This window comes from Rattus rattus, chromosome 6, assembly GCF_011064425.1.
Source record: "Rattus rattus isolate New Zealand chromosome 6, Rrattus_CSIRO_v1, whole genome shotgun sequence".
Lineage (NCBI taxonomy): Eukaryota > Metazoa > Chordata > Mammalia > Rodentia > Muridae > Rattus > Rattus rattus.
In genome coordinates, this window is record NC_046159.1 from 72922798 (window position 1) to 72939424 (window position 16627).

The following is a 16627-nucleotide window of genomic DNA, read 5'->3' on the forward strand; positions in this document are numbered from 1 at the left end:
GAGTGATTCCAACTTTGTGCATATCCCTACGCAGAATGGCCTGAGGACACAGATCATAGTTTGAATAAAATATAGTTTATTCATTTATTCATTGCTTTCTTATTCATTCAAAGTGGTGGTCAAAAAATCTCCAGGAAAAAAATCTCCAGGAGTTCCTTAAAATAAATCAAGAGGCATTAGCCTTGCCATAGGATACAAAAGATGGCCTCTAGCTGTAGGCTTGTATGTCCCCAGTACCTGTGTTAAGCAGCCATGACTTTACCAGACCTCTCTGTCAGGTAGTGGATGGAATAGTAGATAGTATTTTTAGCTTACCGACATGTTATCCGATCCAAAGGAGATCCAAGACTTGTTTCTTATGCCAGAGTTCTGAAAGACAAGCACATTCAAAATAGTCCATCTCAGCATCACACACAGTGATCATCATGGATAACTGAGGGGCCCGAGACACAGCAGCAGCTGTGGTCCTTGTAGGATGAGAATGAAGCCCAGGTGCTGTATGGGATAAAGAAGCCCTCTGTCTTCTTCCCAGTGAAATGGTGGAAAAAATCTTGGTGCCTGCAATGCTACCCTCACTTTTTAACCCAGAACTATGGATCTGCCAACATATTATACATCTCAATTGTTATAACGGATTCATTGCACATTGATGTACAGAGTGACATCACAATCCATGCGCACAATGTACACTGATCAAGCAGGAAAATTAACATTCCCGTTTGCTTCTTATTACTGCTTTTGGAGTCTTCAAGCTTATCACCTATTACTGTAAGTGACAGTGACCACACTGTGCTGCACACGGAATTCATACTTGTGCATCTGAATGCCTCCCACCACACCCCCTGTGAGGATTAATCTTCATTGTCACCTTGGCTAGATTTAAAGCTAATTTTGAGTAGCATACTTCTGGAAGTATCTGTGAGGTCGGTGCCTGAGAGGGCCAACTGTGGGGAGATTTAGCCTGAATATGGGAAGTAGCACCCCAAGTAGGCTCAGGCACATGAAATAACATGGAAGGGGGAAAATCGAAGTGACTCCTGGCGTTTTCTATGGTTTTGTGTTCCTCCGTCATGATGTGAACTACTCGCCATGCCCTCCTACTGTGATGGACTAAATACCCTGAAACCATGGATAGTAAATAGCCCCTCCATTTAAGTCATGCATACCAGTTACACATGGTATTGAGATAAGTATCTAATAGATCCTCTCTCCTGGGAGTCTACATGCCCAGACTTAATGCCTCTCTAAGCCACTGCTTACGAGGAAATGGGGTCTACACGGACACTATGAAAATGGTGACCATCTCTTTACTATAAAAATCCTGTGGTAGACTCACAGTGTGAGAAGAGACTACAGCTGTGGTCCAGTCAGGAGCTTCAGTCCCACAGCCCCGCATCTGTGGACTGGGAGTGGAGAGGACTCAGAGGTCTGCTGCACTACTCTGCCTATCTCTGCATTCCTACCACATCACTGAGTCACACTCGTTGTTTTGCTCATTTAACCCCCAAGATCTAACACAACAGAGAAAAATTTCTCATTGGCCAGAGGAAAAAATGGGAGCCCCAAAGGTCATTTGATGCACATGGTGTCAGGAATACATTACACTCTCTTTCCACTGCCCCATCTCTCTCTGGTTTTATATCGATTTTCCCTTTCTTTTCTTCTCCTGCCCCAAAGAAATAAATCACTTTCTAGGGAAAAGAACACACATAATTAACTTTATATGAATAATTTTAACCATACGATCCATAATCCCTACCTTATTGTTCAAGTGTATATGCAAGAATGTTTACTTTCACTTTCTATTGACTTTTCTATCCTTCCTTGTTGTTTGCAAAACACCAGTTTTTTAAAAATCAGAACATTTTAACTCCTTATTTCTGATTAAATCTACTTTACATTCTAAAACTCAACTGTTTTCTATCTTCTTGAGCAAATGTACATATCGTGAAAGGGGTGACATGCAGTAATGTTCCACTTTAATAAATTGTCTAGAATAACAATTCAAAAATATTTTTCATATCTTATCTGCCTTAAGTAATATTCTAAATCATTTCAGGAGTCTGTGAGAGGTTTTAAAATGAGAAATAACTCTAATTTACTTTCTCCCAGTTGTTGTGTACACTGCTCCCTTTAACTGTTGAGAAAACAGAACAATAGCTGACTATCCCCATCTAGAGCCTGTTTGGGAAAAATGTGATTGTGCCTAAGAAGTCATTTAGTATTCTGAGGATGGGCCGCAGTGCAGCCCTCATCAATATGTCAGGAAGAAAATCATCAATAGGACTAACCTTGCGTTGGGATGGACACTGTGTTACCCGGTTTATATCCCCAGGATGCTGGTTTAGTTTCTATTAATGTGTCCGAAGATTGCTGTGCACAAAGTAACTCAGTGCTTTATGGCTAAAATGAACCAAATGGAGCTCTAACTTTCCTCTATGCCCGATTCCACCCCTGCATAAGCAGCAAATAAATAATTTAGAGTCTATCTGTTAAGCTCTATCATAAAAAAAAAAAATGAACAAAAGGTGCATTTAAAGAGTCAGGGCCTGGAAGCCGATCTCACTATTTCAAGGAGAGTCTCCTGATAAGATGATATATGAGTTGGGTCATAAACAGTATTTTAATGGGATTTCACTTTATTGCATACGTTTTATTTATGTTGACCCCACACATCCATCTTATTCCCTTCCTGAATCTTATTTGATCACTTATCTACTTTTCTGCTTCTCTCTTTTCTGTTTGTGGTAGTAGTTTTATCCCAGAGAAAGAATTCTTAGGCTGTCCTTTATTCTCTAGGTTGTCAGCCCCTGAGTGTTGATATTACTGCTTTCTCCTCCAGAAATTCTCTTTTCTTGTGGTTCTCACAGAACTCAATATGGTAGAACTGAAAATGATTCATCCAGGCAATATTGCCATGCATGACAGCCTTAACACTTTCCTGAAAAGTCTCTCAAATCACTGAACCCTGCTTGTGAGATAGGCCAACAGTGCCATGAACTTGATCCTTCTGAAACTATTCCCTGACCAATGACTCCCGGTGACTGGTGTGCTAATCCTTAAGATCTCAGGTTTCTTCCTGAAGGTAAGCATTAGTAGCTCATGCCTGTGAGTTATGTGATACATTCTTCCAACTATCCATCACCTCTTCTCTCCCACTTCATCACTCCTTCTACAGTACTTCCTAGGATCATCCATCAGATAAATTCCTGACATTTGAATTTGGTCTAAATTAATAAGTCTGTAAAAGAGAAGCTGGCAAAAAATTACCTTTCAGAATGAATTTTATTAGATGAGAAAGTCTCATAGCTTCAAGTAGCTGTGATCAGATCTTGAACTAGAAGGGGGGAAGTGGAAACTTCTGGTTCTTTGGAAAGTTGGTTACGTCAAATGATGGTTTGCTGGGGCACACAGGTGAAAGGTTGTCTTGCTAAAGCAAACATATGGAAGACTGTTTTCTTGAGGCAGACACAGGTGAAAGGATGTTTTGATATAGCAAACATGTGAAAGGACACTTGATGAAGGAGTATAAATATGACCCCACAGACAATGGGAGAGGTAAGCTCAGAGGGAGCACTGAGCTTTGGTTTGGTTTACTCTGCCTCACTATTCTTCTCTAAAGACAAGCACATATTGGTTCACCTTACATAGCATTGTTGAACTCAATTTGTGATAACTCGGATATTGAGAGAAAGTTTCCCCAAAACTGCTTGTGAGGTTCTGTGACTTCACTTCAGGCTGGTTGGCAAGCCTGGTGGTTTCTTTAAGACTGAACTATAGTTGCCTGGTGTCTGTTTGCTAAAAGGACTGGATTGTAGCTGCTGGTTCGTTCCTCGTGTCTGCCTGTATATAGCACTGGTCTGCAGCTGCTAAGTTGTACTTGGTGTTTGCTACAGGACTTAACTGCTGAGGAAGAAGATCAAGCTTGCCCCCAAAGAACTATTGCTAACAGGTCCACTTCCCCCACATCCTAATAACTTTTCTTTTCCACTACCTCTGCTGGATGGTGGATTAGAAGAGAGGTTTAACCCTTATTAAAAGTAGGTTGCAAAAAATATATGTCAACAGATTAAAACAAAAGAGATGGCGCATCATTGACATTGGTCCCAAAAGGAGCTGCATGGAGAGAAACAATCACCATGGATAAGATGATCAGGATCAGAAATGGAGAGAAAGACCCAGAGAACTGGCATGTAATGGCCATACTGTACGACCTACCTATCCTAGTCCACAAGTCAAGAGGAAGGGAGGCACCAACTAGTTATGACCATAATGTTACCTTGCAACTATGAGTGCAGCATAGCATGCTTTCTAATCAACCCCTCTATCTCAGAGGGGGCAAGAAGCAAGCTGCAGGGAAGGGGAGGAGCCTGATTTCTGAGAAAAGGAAACAGATGGCAGAAGTGTGATCTAAAAAACAATCTTGTCTTCGGTCTGTTTTTTAGAGAATCCAAACCTTTAATTCTATAGTTGAGTCTCTGTCCTTTCTTTTTTCTTTTTCAGTTGTCTTTTCTCTCACCCGACCTTCTGAGAACTGTTTAAGTGTTGGTAATTCTTCAATCTCCATGGTTCTTAGAACACATTCATATTTCTGCCTTCCCTTACCTATCATAAATATGCAATAACTTCCTAGTCTGTTTCTCTAGGTGTAGCGAAACTTGCCAAGACTCATCTTCACCAAGATGCTTCTGTCCCATACCAGATGGTTAACTCATTTAGAAGTGGTGTCTGTCTATTTATTTCCTTATGACCAGATTCTAAATAGTACCTGATGCTCATAGACATTTAGTTAATAGAATTCTAATTGATTTTAAAGATAAAAGAACTTTACAATGTTAATTTGCTGTTTAGAAAATACCAGTCATTTCTATTAAAGAAAATCGATCTAATTAATTTATACAATGTATTTAAATATATAAAAGAAAAGGTGGAAGAGGGCAGCCCAATAGCATGTATACCTGATTGAACCTTTTGCTTTCCAGTTAAAGCTATTGGTCAATGAATCAATTTACATATTTAGATCTAAAAATGAGTATTTAATCAATTTATTTTTCATTATCTTTTCAGTAAATCAGTTATTTGGAAACTATATTGCCTGTAACTTAAACAAATCTGCCAAGTGTCCAAGTATGTCAGCAATCAGAAACCACACTTCTGCTTGAAACAGGAGGAAACACAAGTTGAGAGTGGATGCTGGCTACACAGTGCCTTGCTAATAGCTGACATTCAAATGACTATTTCCTCAAGGCCAATAAAATATTTCATGTGTAAGCACTAAGGGTGCAGGCAATAAATTAGGTACTTTTTGCTATATCTATTAAAATAGCAGACTATCGGCTTTTGTTGCCGTGTAAATTAGCCACCTAATTGCATAGGTGAAGAAGCCAAGATTCAGGCCTACTAGGTAGCTTATTTTAGACCACAGCGCAAATGGTAAGCTCAGACCAAGATAATTGCTTTCTGGTTGGGGGAAGGGTTATTTCTTTGGCCTTTTTTTGTCTTTTTTTTAAATGTAGATGGCCATGTTGAGTGAGTATATGTGCATTCATGTGTGTGTGTGTGTGTGTGTGTGTGTGTGTGTGTGTGTGTGTGTGTGTGTGTGCTCATGTGTGAGGAGGGCACATCTACACATGCGTATGTATGTGTGGAGGCCAATGTGATGGCGTGTCTTCCCTCTTGTATATTGAGACAACATATCTCACTCAAACCCAGAGCTTACTAATTCATCGAGTCAAGCTATCCAGCTTGCCCTGGGGGATCCCTGTCTCTGCTTCCCAAAGGCCAAAATTACAGCAGACTACTATACTTAGATTTACTTAGGTCCTGGGAATCAACTCTGGCACTCATGTTTACGCAGCTAGCATTTCACTACTGAACTACCTCGCTGGTTTTTACTTTTATTTTTTCTATCCCACTTGGATAGTGTTCCAAAAATGTAGCACCCAAGACTCATAACTGTGGATTTGTCCCTTAAATTTATAGGGAGAGATTTTATGAAATCAGAAAAATTCCAACATAAAATCAATCTTAAAATCTTAAAAATCACTAAAAACAATAATTTTCCTTATGAAATAGCAATTCTTCTCTCTCTCTCTCTCTCTCTCTCTCTCTCTCTCTCTCTCTCTCTCTCTGTGTGTGTGTGTGTGTGTGTGTGTGTGTGTGTGTGTGTGTGTGTGTGTGTGTGTGTGTGATATACAATTATATTATTCCTGCTTAGGGCCATTACTAACATTGCTAACTTCCTTATGACAAGCAATATAAAAGATAAGCAAATGGAAAACCAGAAGCTCCTTGTCTGGCCATCTATTGCAGAATGAACAAGGAACATATTGCTCTAGAAACTGAAGAAATATAATACCAAGATCCAAGCTTTCCATTGCATATATGTGCATATGAAGAAACCACTGTCGGTCAAGGCAGTTTAAGTAGCTCCAAAAAAAAAAAAAAAAAATCCATAAACGATACAGGCCATTCCTATTGCCCTTCGTTACCTCTCAGAGGTTAAAGACAAGTCCCTGTGTCTGAAGCCACACAAATCAGAAAATTCGAGCTGGATCTAACTTGAAAGCCCCCTGTCTGCAGTCTAACTTTTATAGTAAGAGGAGACACTTGTGATATGCTGAGGGAAGGAAGTAACTATGTCTTAGGGTTCCATTGGTATACAGAGACACCATGACCAAGGCAACTCTTATAAAGTTACATTTAATTGGGGCCTGATTTATAGGTTCAGAGTTCAGTCTATTCAGTTCCACCATTGTAACAGGAGCATGGCAGTGTCCAGACAGGCATGGTGCTGGAGGAGCTGATATTTCTACCTCTTGTTCTGAAGGCAGCTAGAAGACTCCAATCTTTAGGCAGCTGGTAGGAAGCTCTCTCAAAGCCCAACCTGACAGTTACACACTTCCTCCAAGGCCACACCTACTCCAACAAGGCCACACCTCTTAAGAGTGCTACTCCCTGGGCCAAGCATATTTAAACCACCACAAACTGATAATCTCAACAAGCTGTGATGCTTATAAATCACAACAAAATAGAAAAAGTAGCTAATAATGACACTCATATCTTGGTGGCAACCAACAACTGTATAATTTCGCTCAAGGCCCATTCAAAAGGAGGAGAAAACATGCCTGGAACTAGAAGTGTAGCTAACTGCCAAGGAGTAGTGGAGTAGTGGGGTTATGAATCATAGAGGAGAAACTGCTACCTCCATTTTGTTAGACTAGCATAATTCCTAACGATATGCTAAAACTTACCTTTGTATCCACAGATAAATGTAACTCTCATCCTTTCTCAAAGGATCTCTCTTTGTAGCCAACAGACACCATCACGGAAAACTAAGCTGGCCATAACACGGAGATAACGAATATGAAGGAGCCCCAGCCCTTGTGGATACAGATACAGTGCAACTGCATCTACAGCTCAGGGAACATTACAGAGGACGGCGCAGAAATGAGAGGCTCATGAAGTCTTCTGAGAGATAAGAAATGATTGGGAAGCTGCACACACCGTACCACAGTAGAAAACCTGGCTAAACAAGACCTAATAATAACAACTGCAAGCCAGGCTAATGTGGAAGGCTGAGAAAGCCCATGGAGCCCCACACATAGACAAAGGACTACGGACAAATAATGACTGCTGAGCAAGGAAGAATCACTCTCTCCCATGAGTGAGGCCCCTAATTAATTATCCAGTATATAGTGACCAGCCCTAAAATCATATACACACGAACTTCAAAATGGATTCAATGGGCTTTCCTTATAGATTTATAACAGTAATCAAGGGAAAGAGGACATCAATTTGAGAAAGAGTGAAGGGGAAAACAGCAGAAGACAAAAGGGAGAGGGAAGGAGAAGAGTGATGGGAAGACATTTTAATTTAAACAAACAAAAAAAAATGTGAGGGCCAGTTAAAAGAGAGAAGCCAGAAAAATAAGATGCCTGAAAAAGAGACAAGAACAGTGGGTAGAAAATTACTACAGATAGGTATAATCTTAGTCCAACAGTAATCACTTTAACATCAGTAGTCAGTTGAGATTGTCAGCATTGGTGAGAAGTAATAATGTGAGACTCAATTATATACTGCCAATAAAAAAAAATACAGATTGAAAGTAAAGAAATGGGAGGAGTAGGAAGAGGTAGAGTGGGGAGAGGGAAGGTAATGGAGAGAAAGAATATGGTCATAGCAGGATGTATTCATGTGCACAAATGATGAACAACGCAAGGCATTGTCTGTACAAGTGATATGAGCTGATACATACAGTAAAGAAAAAGCAGGGCATGGAGAGAGAACTGTCCAGGAAACAGAGGCATCATTAACATACCAAGGATACTCTGAATCCTCACACAAATCCCAAGCAATTGATACCTGTTAGATCTTGCAATTCAAAATGTCTCCTCTGTGGTGGTCCCAGCAGTCGCCTGTTTCAAAATACATACTACAAACAGCATGCAGTACCTGTTGTACTGCACACCATGATATTTGCTTTTGAGCCTGGTGCAACTTTTCAAAGAAATTCTAAAACTTTCCTGAGAAAGAAGAATGCTATGTATTTTAATAAAACTGAATGGGACAGAATTTTACAAAGAAGTTTTCTAAAGCCTTATGTTTTTAACTTTTGTGTTTGGGTCCTTGGTCTATCTATCTTTGAATATTTTGTGTCTGGTATGAAGTAGGTATTAGGTTCAGATTACCCATACTTTAGCCATTTATTTCCCTTTCCCCCACTGAATGTTCTTGGCACAAATCGTCAAAAGTTACTAGGCCTTTGAAAGTGTATCCGTGTTTCAGGGGCTTCGTTTCTGTGCCATTGCCAGGTTTGTTAACAGTTAAATCAGCCCAGTTCCATACAGTGTTAAAGCCATATGTAAGAATGATGGGAAAGGGACAGTAAATAAGTGCAGACTGTAAGCTGTGCTGGCATTCATTGAGAGAAGATGGAGTAGATGCATTAATTTCAGAAACAGCCAGTTTCTCAGCAAGGAAAACAAAGAAAAAGGACCCATCATCTAATGATAAAAGAACTGTTCCACGAAAAGACACCGCAATCTTTAATGTTGTCTCAGTTGGGTTTCTATTACTATAATAGAGGACCAAGAGCAATGTGGGAAGGAAACTTCCTGTCATCTTACAATTGTAGCCCATCACGAAGATAAGTCAGGATAGGACTTTAGGACTAAAACCTTGAAGCAGGAGCTGATTTCAGGGACCATGGAGGGGTGCTGCTTACTGGCTTTCTCCCCATGTCATGCTCAGCTTGCTTTTGTTATACTATCCATGACCTCCTATCCACGGGTGACACCTCTCACAGGGAACTGCTCCTCACCTCACTTCTCAGTCAAGAAGCAAGAAAATGTTCTACAGACTGGTCCACAGGCCAATCTGATGGAGGAATTTTCTCAGCTAAAAGTTCTCTTCCTAAATGATGCTAGCTTGTATACTATTGACAAAAGAAAAATAAAAGCTAGTATAATATATATAATATAAATTCATGTATGTGAGACATATATACATGTATATATTATGTGTATATGTATATGCAATATATGTTGTTTACATTTTGATACTCTATTGTTAAACATACACAATAGAACACAGTAGAATACTCACTTTCATGAAACTCATGTGGAATAAGTATCATGAGGCCTCATTCTGAGCCCCATGACACATCTCAAGAGTAGAAATCACTGTGCCCTCAGAGCACAAATGATATCCATTAGAAAGCAATCAATGAAAGATGGCTGGGAAAAAAGAATCTCAAGTATTTGAAGAATAAACTTGAGTTCTAACTAACACAGTGAGTGTTCTCCGTGAGAAGCCACGGGGAATTTATGTCAACCTCAATGTGTCTTGAAGTCTAACACTGAGAGAGGCACTGAGAGCGGCACTCACAAGGAGTTTATAGCACTGAATGTATCCATTAGAAAAGAAATGTGATCAGGAAGCTTAGACAGGACTGAAGACAAGGGTCAGTGGGGGAAGGCACTAGCTTCCAAGGCTAGGGATCTGAGTTCACCTCCAGGTCCCTCATGGAGGAAAGAGAGTTCCACACACATGTGACACACATGCACACACACACGCACACACACACACACACACAGAATACATGCATGTAGTGAATGCTATCATCTAAGCTCATCTTGGTGAATTTTTAAAAAGGAAACATAAATTATTTCCAATGTGATCAAACAAAGAGAAGTGATAAATTTGAGATGAACTTGAGAATACTATCACTAACATGTTTGTCTTTTCAACAGAGGAAAATGGAGAACATAAATGAAGACAGCCCATTGGAAAGAAGGTGGTTTCAGAGTCTGGCTCCTGGCAGATGCTATGGAGAGAGAGGCAAAGGAACATTCGCTTCCCACTGGAAGACCAGCACATCCTTGTCAATGCCTTGATTTTGGAAATGTGAGTGGACTGTGACTAGAACTGTGAGGAAACAAGTTTCTGTTGTTTCAAGACACCATAATTGTGATTATTTGTACAGCAGCAGTGAGGAAGCTAATACAGCATTCAAGAACTAAGTTTGTGGGGACAATGTTCAGAAAATATAGTTTTTCAGATTCTCACTCAGGACATCAAGATACTGAAATCATTCAAACTGAACTGTCAGCTGACATCACAAATGTCAGCCTTGCCAGAACATTCTGGAATTCCTGAACATTTTTCTTATAATGAGTTGTTTTCGTGTTGAACTTTTTTTAAAAAATGTATTTAAATGCCTTCCTGCCTGTGTGTATGTGTACCATATATGTGCCTGGTATTCATAGAAGCCGAAAAGGGCATTGGATTCACTGAACCCCTTTTTTAAAATATTGATGTCGATTATACTGAATTGACTCTTAGAAATACCACCGAGTTGCTCATGTTTGGTCCAGCTGCACATCCTGTTGTCTGAAGACTTCATAAGAACAAAAGAAAGGAGGGGGGTTGACAGAGCAACATCACCTGTGAAAAGCATTGTCAGCCAGCGCTGGTGAATTGACTTGCAGAGTCCTTTGTCTGAAGCTAAGCATTTTTGTTATATTTGGACCTGACTACTACACTACATATTTCCCTAATTGGACACCCTCTTTATGCCAGGAGAAAACACAGTTTCCACTCCTTTCTGTCATCCAAATTTCTCTACTCAAGCTTTCAAGTTTTTTTTTTAAATTAAATTCTTAAATTTCCCCAAGTTTCAAGGTCCAATTCAAAGTAGCCAATACCATGTCATTCAAACAGGTTTCTCTGCCTGCCCTGCATATTAATAAGAAATCCTTGGAGCATATACTCCAGACTGCCTGAATCATGTTTAATGCTTAGCTATGCAAACGCGCCCAGCAAAGCAGTGATTTTTCAACATTGGCTGCATCATGGGCGCCAGGTTTGGGGCATATGGAGACATCCTCAAGAGCCTGTTGAAGATCTTTCCACTATGTTTAACACTCTCCCTGAAATCTTTATTTCATGAATGCCAAGCAGGTATCAGCCTCCATGTTGCTGAGGATCTCCCCTCTCAACCTTGCTATCTACTCATTGTGCTAGAAGACCCAGAGAAAGAAAAGTCAAGGGCAGTGACCTTACAGAATGCTGCTTTACAAGGAGTCTCTCTGTTGGTATGTCATTGATCCCTCTAGAAAGTCTGTCAAAGCTAAGGACCCATACTTTCAAATTAATACATATATAAAAGATTTTATAAAACCTCAGAAGGTCCATAATGAACTTATGAAAATCATCCTTGCATCTTAAAAGGATCCTAGAGCGGAAAGGGAGAAACTATTTGTTAAATCATCACGTATTAGACATTGAACACGCTTACCTGATCAATATGTTAAATGGCCTTATGATACTATTAGGGCCTAGCAGACTCTGTAGACTTCATAATAGCAAAGATATTTGTATTTTCCTGTAAACAGCAGCGTAATACCTCTGCTTGTGATGAGTTACAGAGTATGTTATTAAAGACAAAACAAAGAAACGTTTAAAAAATCTAATCAGCCTGAGTCAAGGTCATCCTTTTAGGAAAAAACATAATCATTCTTACTTTCTGAAATCACAAGTCCTTAACTATCTTAAAACCACTGCTCCTGCATTCCCTGAGGAAGTAAAAAGACGAGGTAAAATTACTTCATTTACTTAAATGAGATTTCTTTTTAAGTAATATTGGACTTTCCTGGTCAATTGGGCAAGGCCTCATAGGAAAATAAAGAAGCCTTTGGTCTCAAGTCTTCTTAGAAGTTAAACACCAACCCCCATTGGTTTTGTCTGCTCTTTCTTCCCTAATTCTCAATACTTTAATCTATAGCTTAGAAACCCAAAGATGAAAAACCTTCCAGGGCAAAAGATCAATGCCAGGGTGTTGAGGTGGGAGTGGTGGGTAGGAGCATGGGGAGGGAGCATGAAAGAGGGGGGAACCTGGAAAGGGGATAACATTTGAAATGTAAATACATAAACTACCTAATTTACAAAAAAAAGATCAAGGGCAGAGGTGATTCTGGTAAAGGCCCAAGCCTGTGTCTATAAGAAAGTTTTCAAGCACTTTGTAGTGGTTAAGTCTCTCAATGCACCACCAGACAAACACCAGACAAAAGCAACTTAAGAAAGGTTTTGATGTTGTTGTTTTTTATTTTGTTTTGTTGTTTTGTTTTTATTTATTTTAGCTCACTGTCTGTGGTGACAGCCCCTCATGGTTTGAATTCATGATTGCTGGCATGAGAGACAGCTCATCATGTACACCCACTGACAGGAAGCAGATAGGTGAATGCTGGCACTCATTTTATTAGGCGTGGAATTCATTTTATTAGCCCATGGAATGTTGCTGCCCACATCTCAAGTACATCTTCCAGTCTCCATGATGCTACCTATATCTAGACATGACCAGAGTATTGTCTCCTAGATTACATTGGTTATGTGGAGTTACCAATGATAACTATCACAACTATAAAAGGTTCCCAAGTGGAAAACTCAATCTAAGCGTTCAAATTATTAACCATCACTTCATTGATTGACATATTCTCCCATAACTCAATAACCTAGCACTGGTGTTTGGACTTTTACCACCAATGTTCCAAGAAGAAGAATATGGAGTATGGAAAGAAGGTAGAATGCAAAGAAACCTGTAATCTAATAATTAGAAAAATCCTGCCAAATAGCATTGTGATTGTTTGGTTGAAAAATATCCTCCAAAGTTTGATGTATTGAAACACTTGGTCCCCTGTTGATGGTACTGTTTGGGAAGTTATGGGACTCTTAGCAAGTAAAGCTTTGCTGGAGAAATGCCACTAGGTTAGGATGGGAGTATGGATAGCCTAACCTCACTTTCTGTTCTTTCTCTGCTTCCTGTGTATAGGTGAAAATGTGATCAGACAATGTATTGATCCCGGCACTATGCTTTCCTTGATTTTTCCATTCCTTCCCAAATATCATGGACTCTGATTCTCCAACTCTAGGCCAAAATAAACCCTTTCTTCCCTAAATTGCTTTTGGGCATGGTTTTTACCATAGCAACAGAAACGTAGCTAATATAACCATTGACTCACTGAATAAATGAGATGTAAGTCCAGATACTTGAATAAATACTTGAGTGCCTTTGCTAATCTACCACTAATTTTAGACTTAATCATCTTTTCACTGTTAGGGCCAAGGAACATTATGCTGTAGAAATGTTAGCCATCTCAGGAAAAAGACAGTCTCATCTACTATTTCATATTCTAGAGCGAAGATAAAACCTGCTTTTCGCACCAGAGTAACACCCAACTTTGATTATCCGAAGAAATATTTAAGAAGAGCATTCAAATTGAACCATATGAATAGATATTTTCATCTTAAAGTACTTTTTGTATTCTAGAAACAGAGTAAAGGTGTCTTCAGTGGGAGTGGCCACAGAATAGGAAAACTTTCCAGACACATTATTCATTGGCTTAACTAATTTTTCTTTAATTGGATATATTTTTACTTATACATCTTTATGTATTACATATTATTTCAGATATTTGCATTTATATATATGTATGCATTTTAAGCCATATAAAACTTGAAAAGCTTTTTTCCTATGAGAGTATACACATAGCTCAAATATTAAATATTTGCCATTTAGATTTTAGAGTAAAATCTCTAGGTTTCCCATAAGAATATTTGAAGGAATATATAATATCCTCAAGGTAAAGAGAGAAAAGAGATGAGAAACAAAGAACAAAAGCCAGCCTCTGTTCCTACAAAGAACATCTGAGCTAGAACGCCGAGCTCACCCACATCCTGGGGTTCTTCATGTTTTGATGCATGCATGCCCTTGGCAAAGAAAAAAGAAATCAAACAAGACAAAAGCACAGCAAGTAACAGTGAGAAGCTTCTCACATTTCCCTCTGGAGGAATAGCATTTCCTAGAGGAAGGTACACATGAGACTGGCTGCTTGTAACCTCCTCTAGCTCTCTGTGGGAATTACTCATACCTAATGCACAAACACAACGTGGTAGGTGATTCACATATCCCTGCCCCAGATTCCATTAAAGACTAGATTTCCCTGAAGGTCTCTAACCTCCTATTGGCCAGAACCTAACCTTATGTATAAACCAAAAGTCAACCAGAGTAGAGCATCTCGCAATGAACAAATCACTACTGTTTATGACGTTAGTCACAATGCTAAGGAAACGTCTATCTGCCATTGTTCAAATCAATATTCAGTGAGTGTGGTGTGAAAGAAAACATCTCCTAACCTTCCAGGCATGTGAGCATTTAGTTCCTGTTGATAGCACTGTTTTGGGAAGTTGGGGAAGTATGTCCTGCTAGAGAAAGTAGGAAAGTAGGCCACTGGGGCAGGCTTTGAGAGTGCACGCCCCTGTCCTACTTCTAGTTTGTTCTGCTTTGTGTTTCCCGTGAGTGAGTTCTCACCTTTGTGCCCCAGCTCCCAATGAAGCCATCCTTCCCTTAGGACCCACTCTTGCTCATGGTGTTCTATCACAGCAACAGGAAAGCAGCTCACTAGAATGCGCCCTAAGCAAAGCAAACCTTTTTACTATCCACAGAGAAATGCACAAGATAAAATTAATACAAGGAGGGTTTCTGATTTTCTAGCTATCTGATGTGGACCTTCTGCAATCCTACCATCACAAACCTCTATAAAAAGAACCCTTTCCCAGCCCTGTGTGCCCAAGTTGTACCAAATGGTTCTGCTTCTGGAACAATTCTCAGAAAGTAATTTGAGTGTGCAGAATGGTGCTTGATGCTCTTGCTTGTAAATGCAATGTTTGTGGAAAGGATCTATAACCAGAAGCTGGTCAGCTGGTCATCATCTTCTGAGTCTGTTCTCTGCCAGGCAGCTCTGCCAAGCTGCCTTTTGTGTCTCAGCAGTGGGCTTACTCTTACAGTGTCTGCTGCTTCTGGTTTTCCCCTTGGAAAGAACAAGGAACTGGCAGGAATTATGTGTGATCTCCTTTCAGCAGCCACAAATGACCACAAGCACATCACAGGAAACAGTCCATGACACACTCTTTTTTAATGGTGGGGTTATTTTTTAACTCCAATATCTCTCTGAGTGAGCGTGTTCTCCAGTCCTAGCTTTTTAGCCAACTCCAGAGCTAGAAAACATACAATGCTTGCAATGGCCATGGATTATTTCTATGACTTTTGTTGTTATTGTTGCAACTACATAAACAAGGTAATGTGACTTCTTTCCCTAGCTACTAAAACATTTCCTTATACAGTGGCCAAGTGATACTGCCCATTTGAAAACCACTTCTGTGCTGAGAATGACGGCCTTAAAAGCTAGAGTTGTTAATCTCACTACTAGTGGCCTGTGTAGGAACATCACCAAGGAAAACATCTGCTCATTGGAGGGAAAGCCAACAGCAGTCTCTGGAATCCCACAGACTTGGGCATCTCCTCCTCCTCTGCCCCAATTTAAAATTTAAATGACTCCAAGTCAGAGAAAGCAAACTCACATCACCAGATGCCACTTGCCACATTCCAAGAGCCCATCTGCTCCATTAAATGCCTCCATTGGCCACTTCATACAAGGCTCCAGAAAGAGCTTCTAAATTGATTTGGGTTCCCTCCAGTTTGTTAAGCTGATTTTCACAGGCAAGCAGCCTTATGAACATGGCAGTAATTGATACGTCATAGTCATTCAGTAATCTTCTGGGGCCAACGTGTGAGCATCCTCCCCACCCCAGCCCCCATGTCATTTCGCTTGAGAAGGATCTATCCAATCCCAGCTCTCATTACAATGTGAAGTCATCTTGGAGCCAGAGCAAATGTGGAAGGAAACATCTGTTGTAGTTTAAATGTGAAAGGTCCTGGGAGGCTCCTTGTTGAACACTTGATCCCCAACTAGCAGGGCTGTTTTGAAAGATTATAGAAGTTTTAGGAGGAGGAACCCCTCTGAAGAAGGTGAGTATTGTTTGATACCCTAGGCCCCTTTCTATTTTTATTGATTACAAAATGACTAATTGTCTCATTCACTGACACCATGACTTCTTAAGTATGCTGGGCTGTATCCTTTATTAAGCTCTAAGCAAAAACATATCCTGCCTCCCTCAGATTGTTACTTCCTGGGTATTTGGGGCTGGAGAGAGATGGCTTAGTAGTTAAACATACTTGCTGCTCTTACAGAAGACCCAGATTCAATTCTCAGCACCAACATGCACTCGC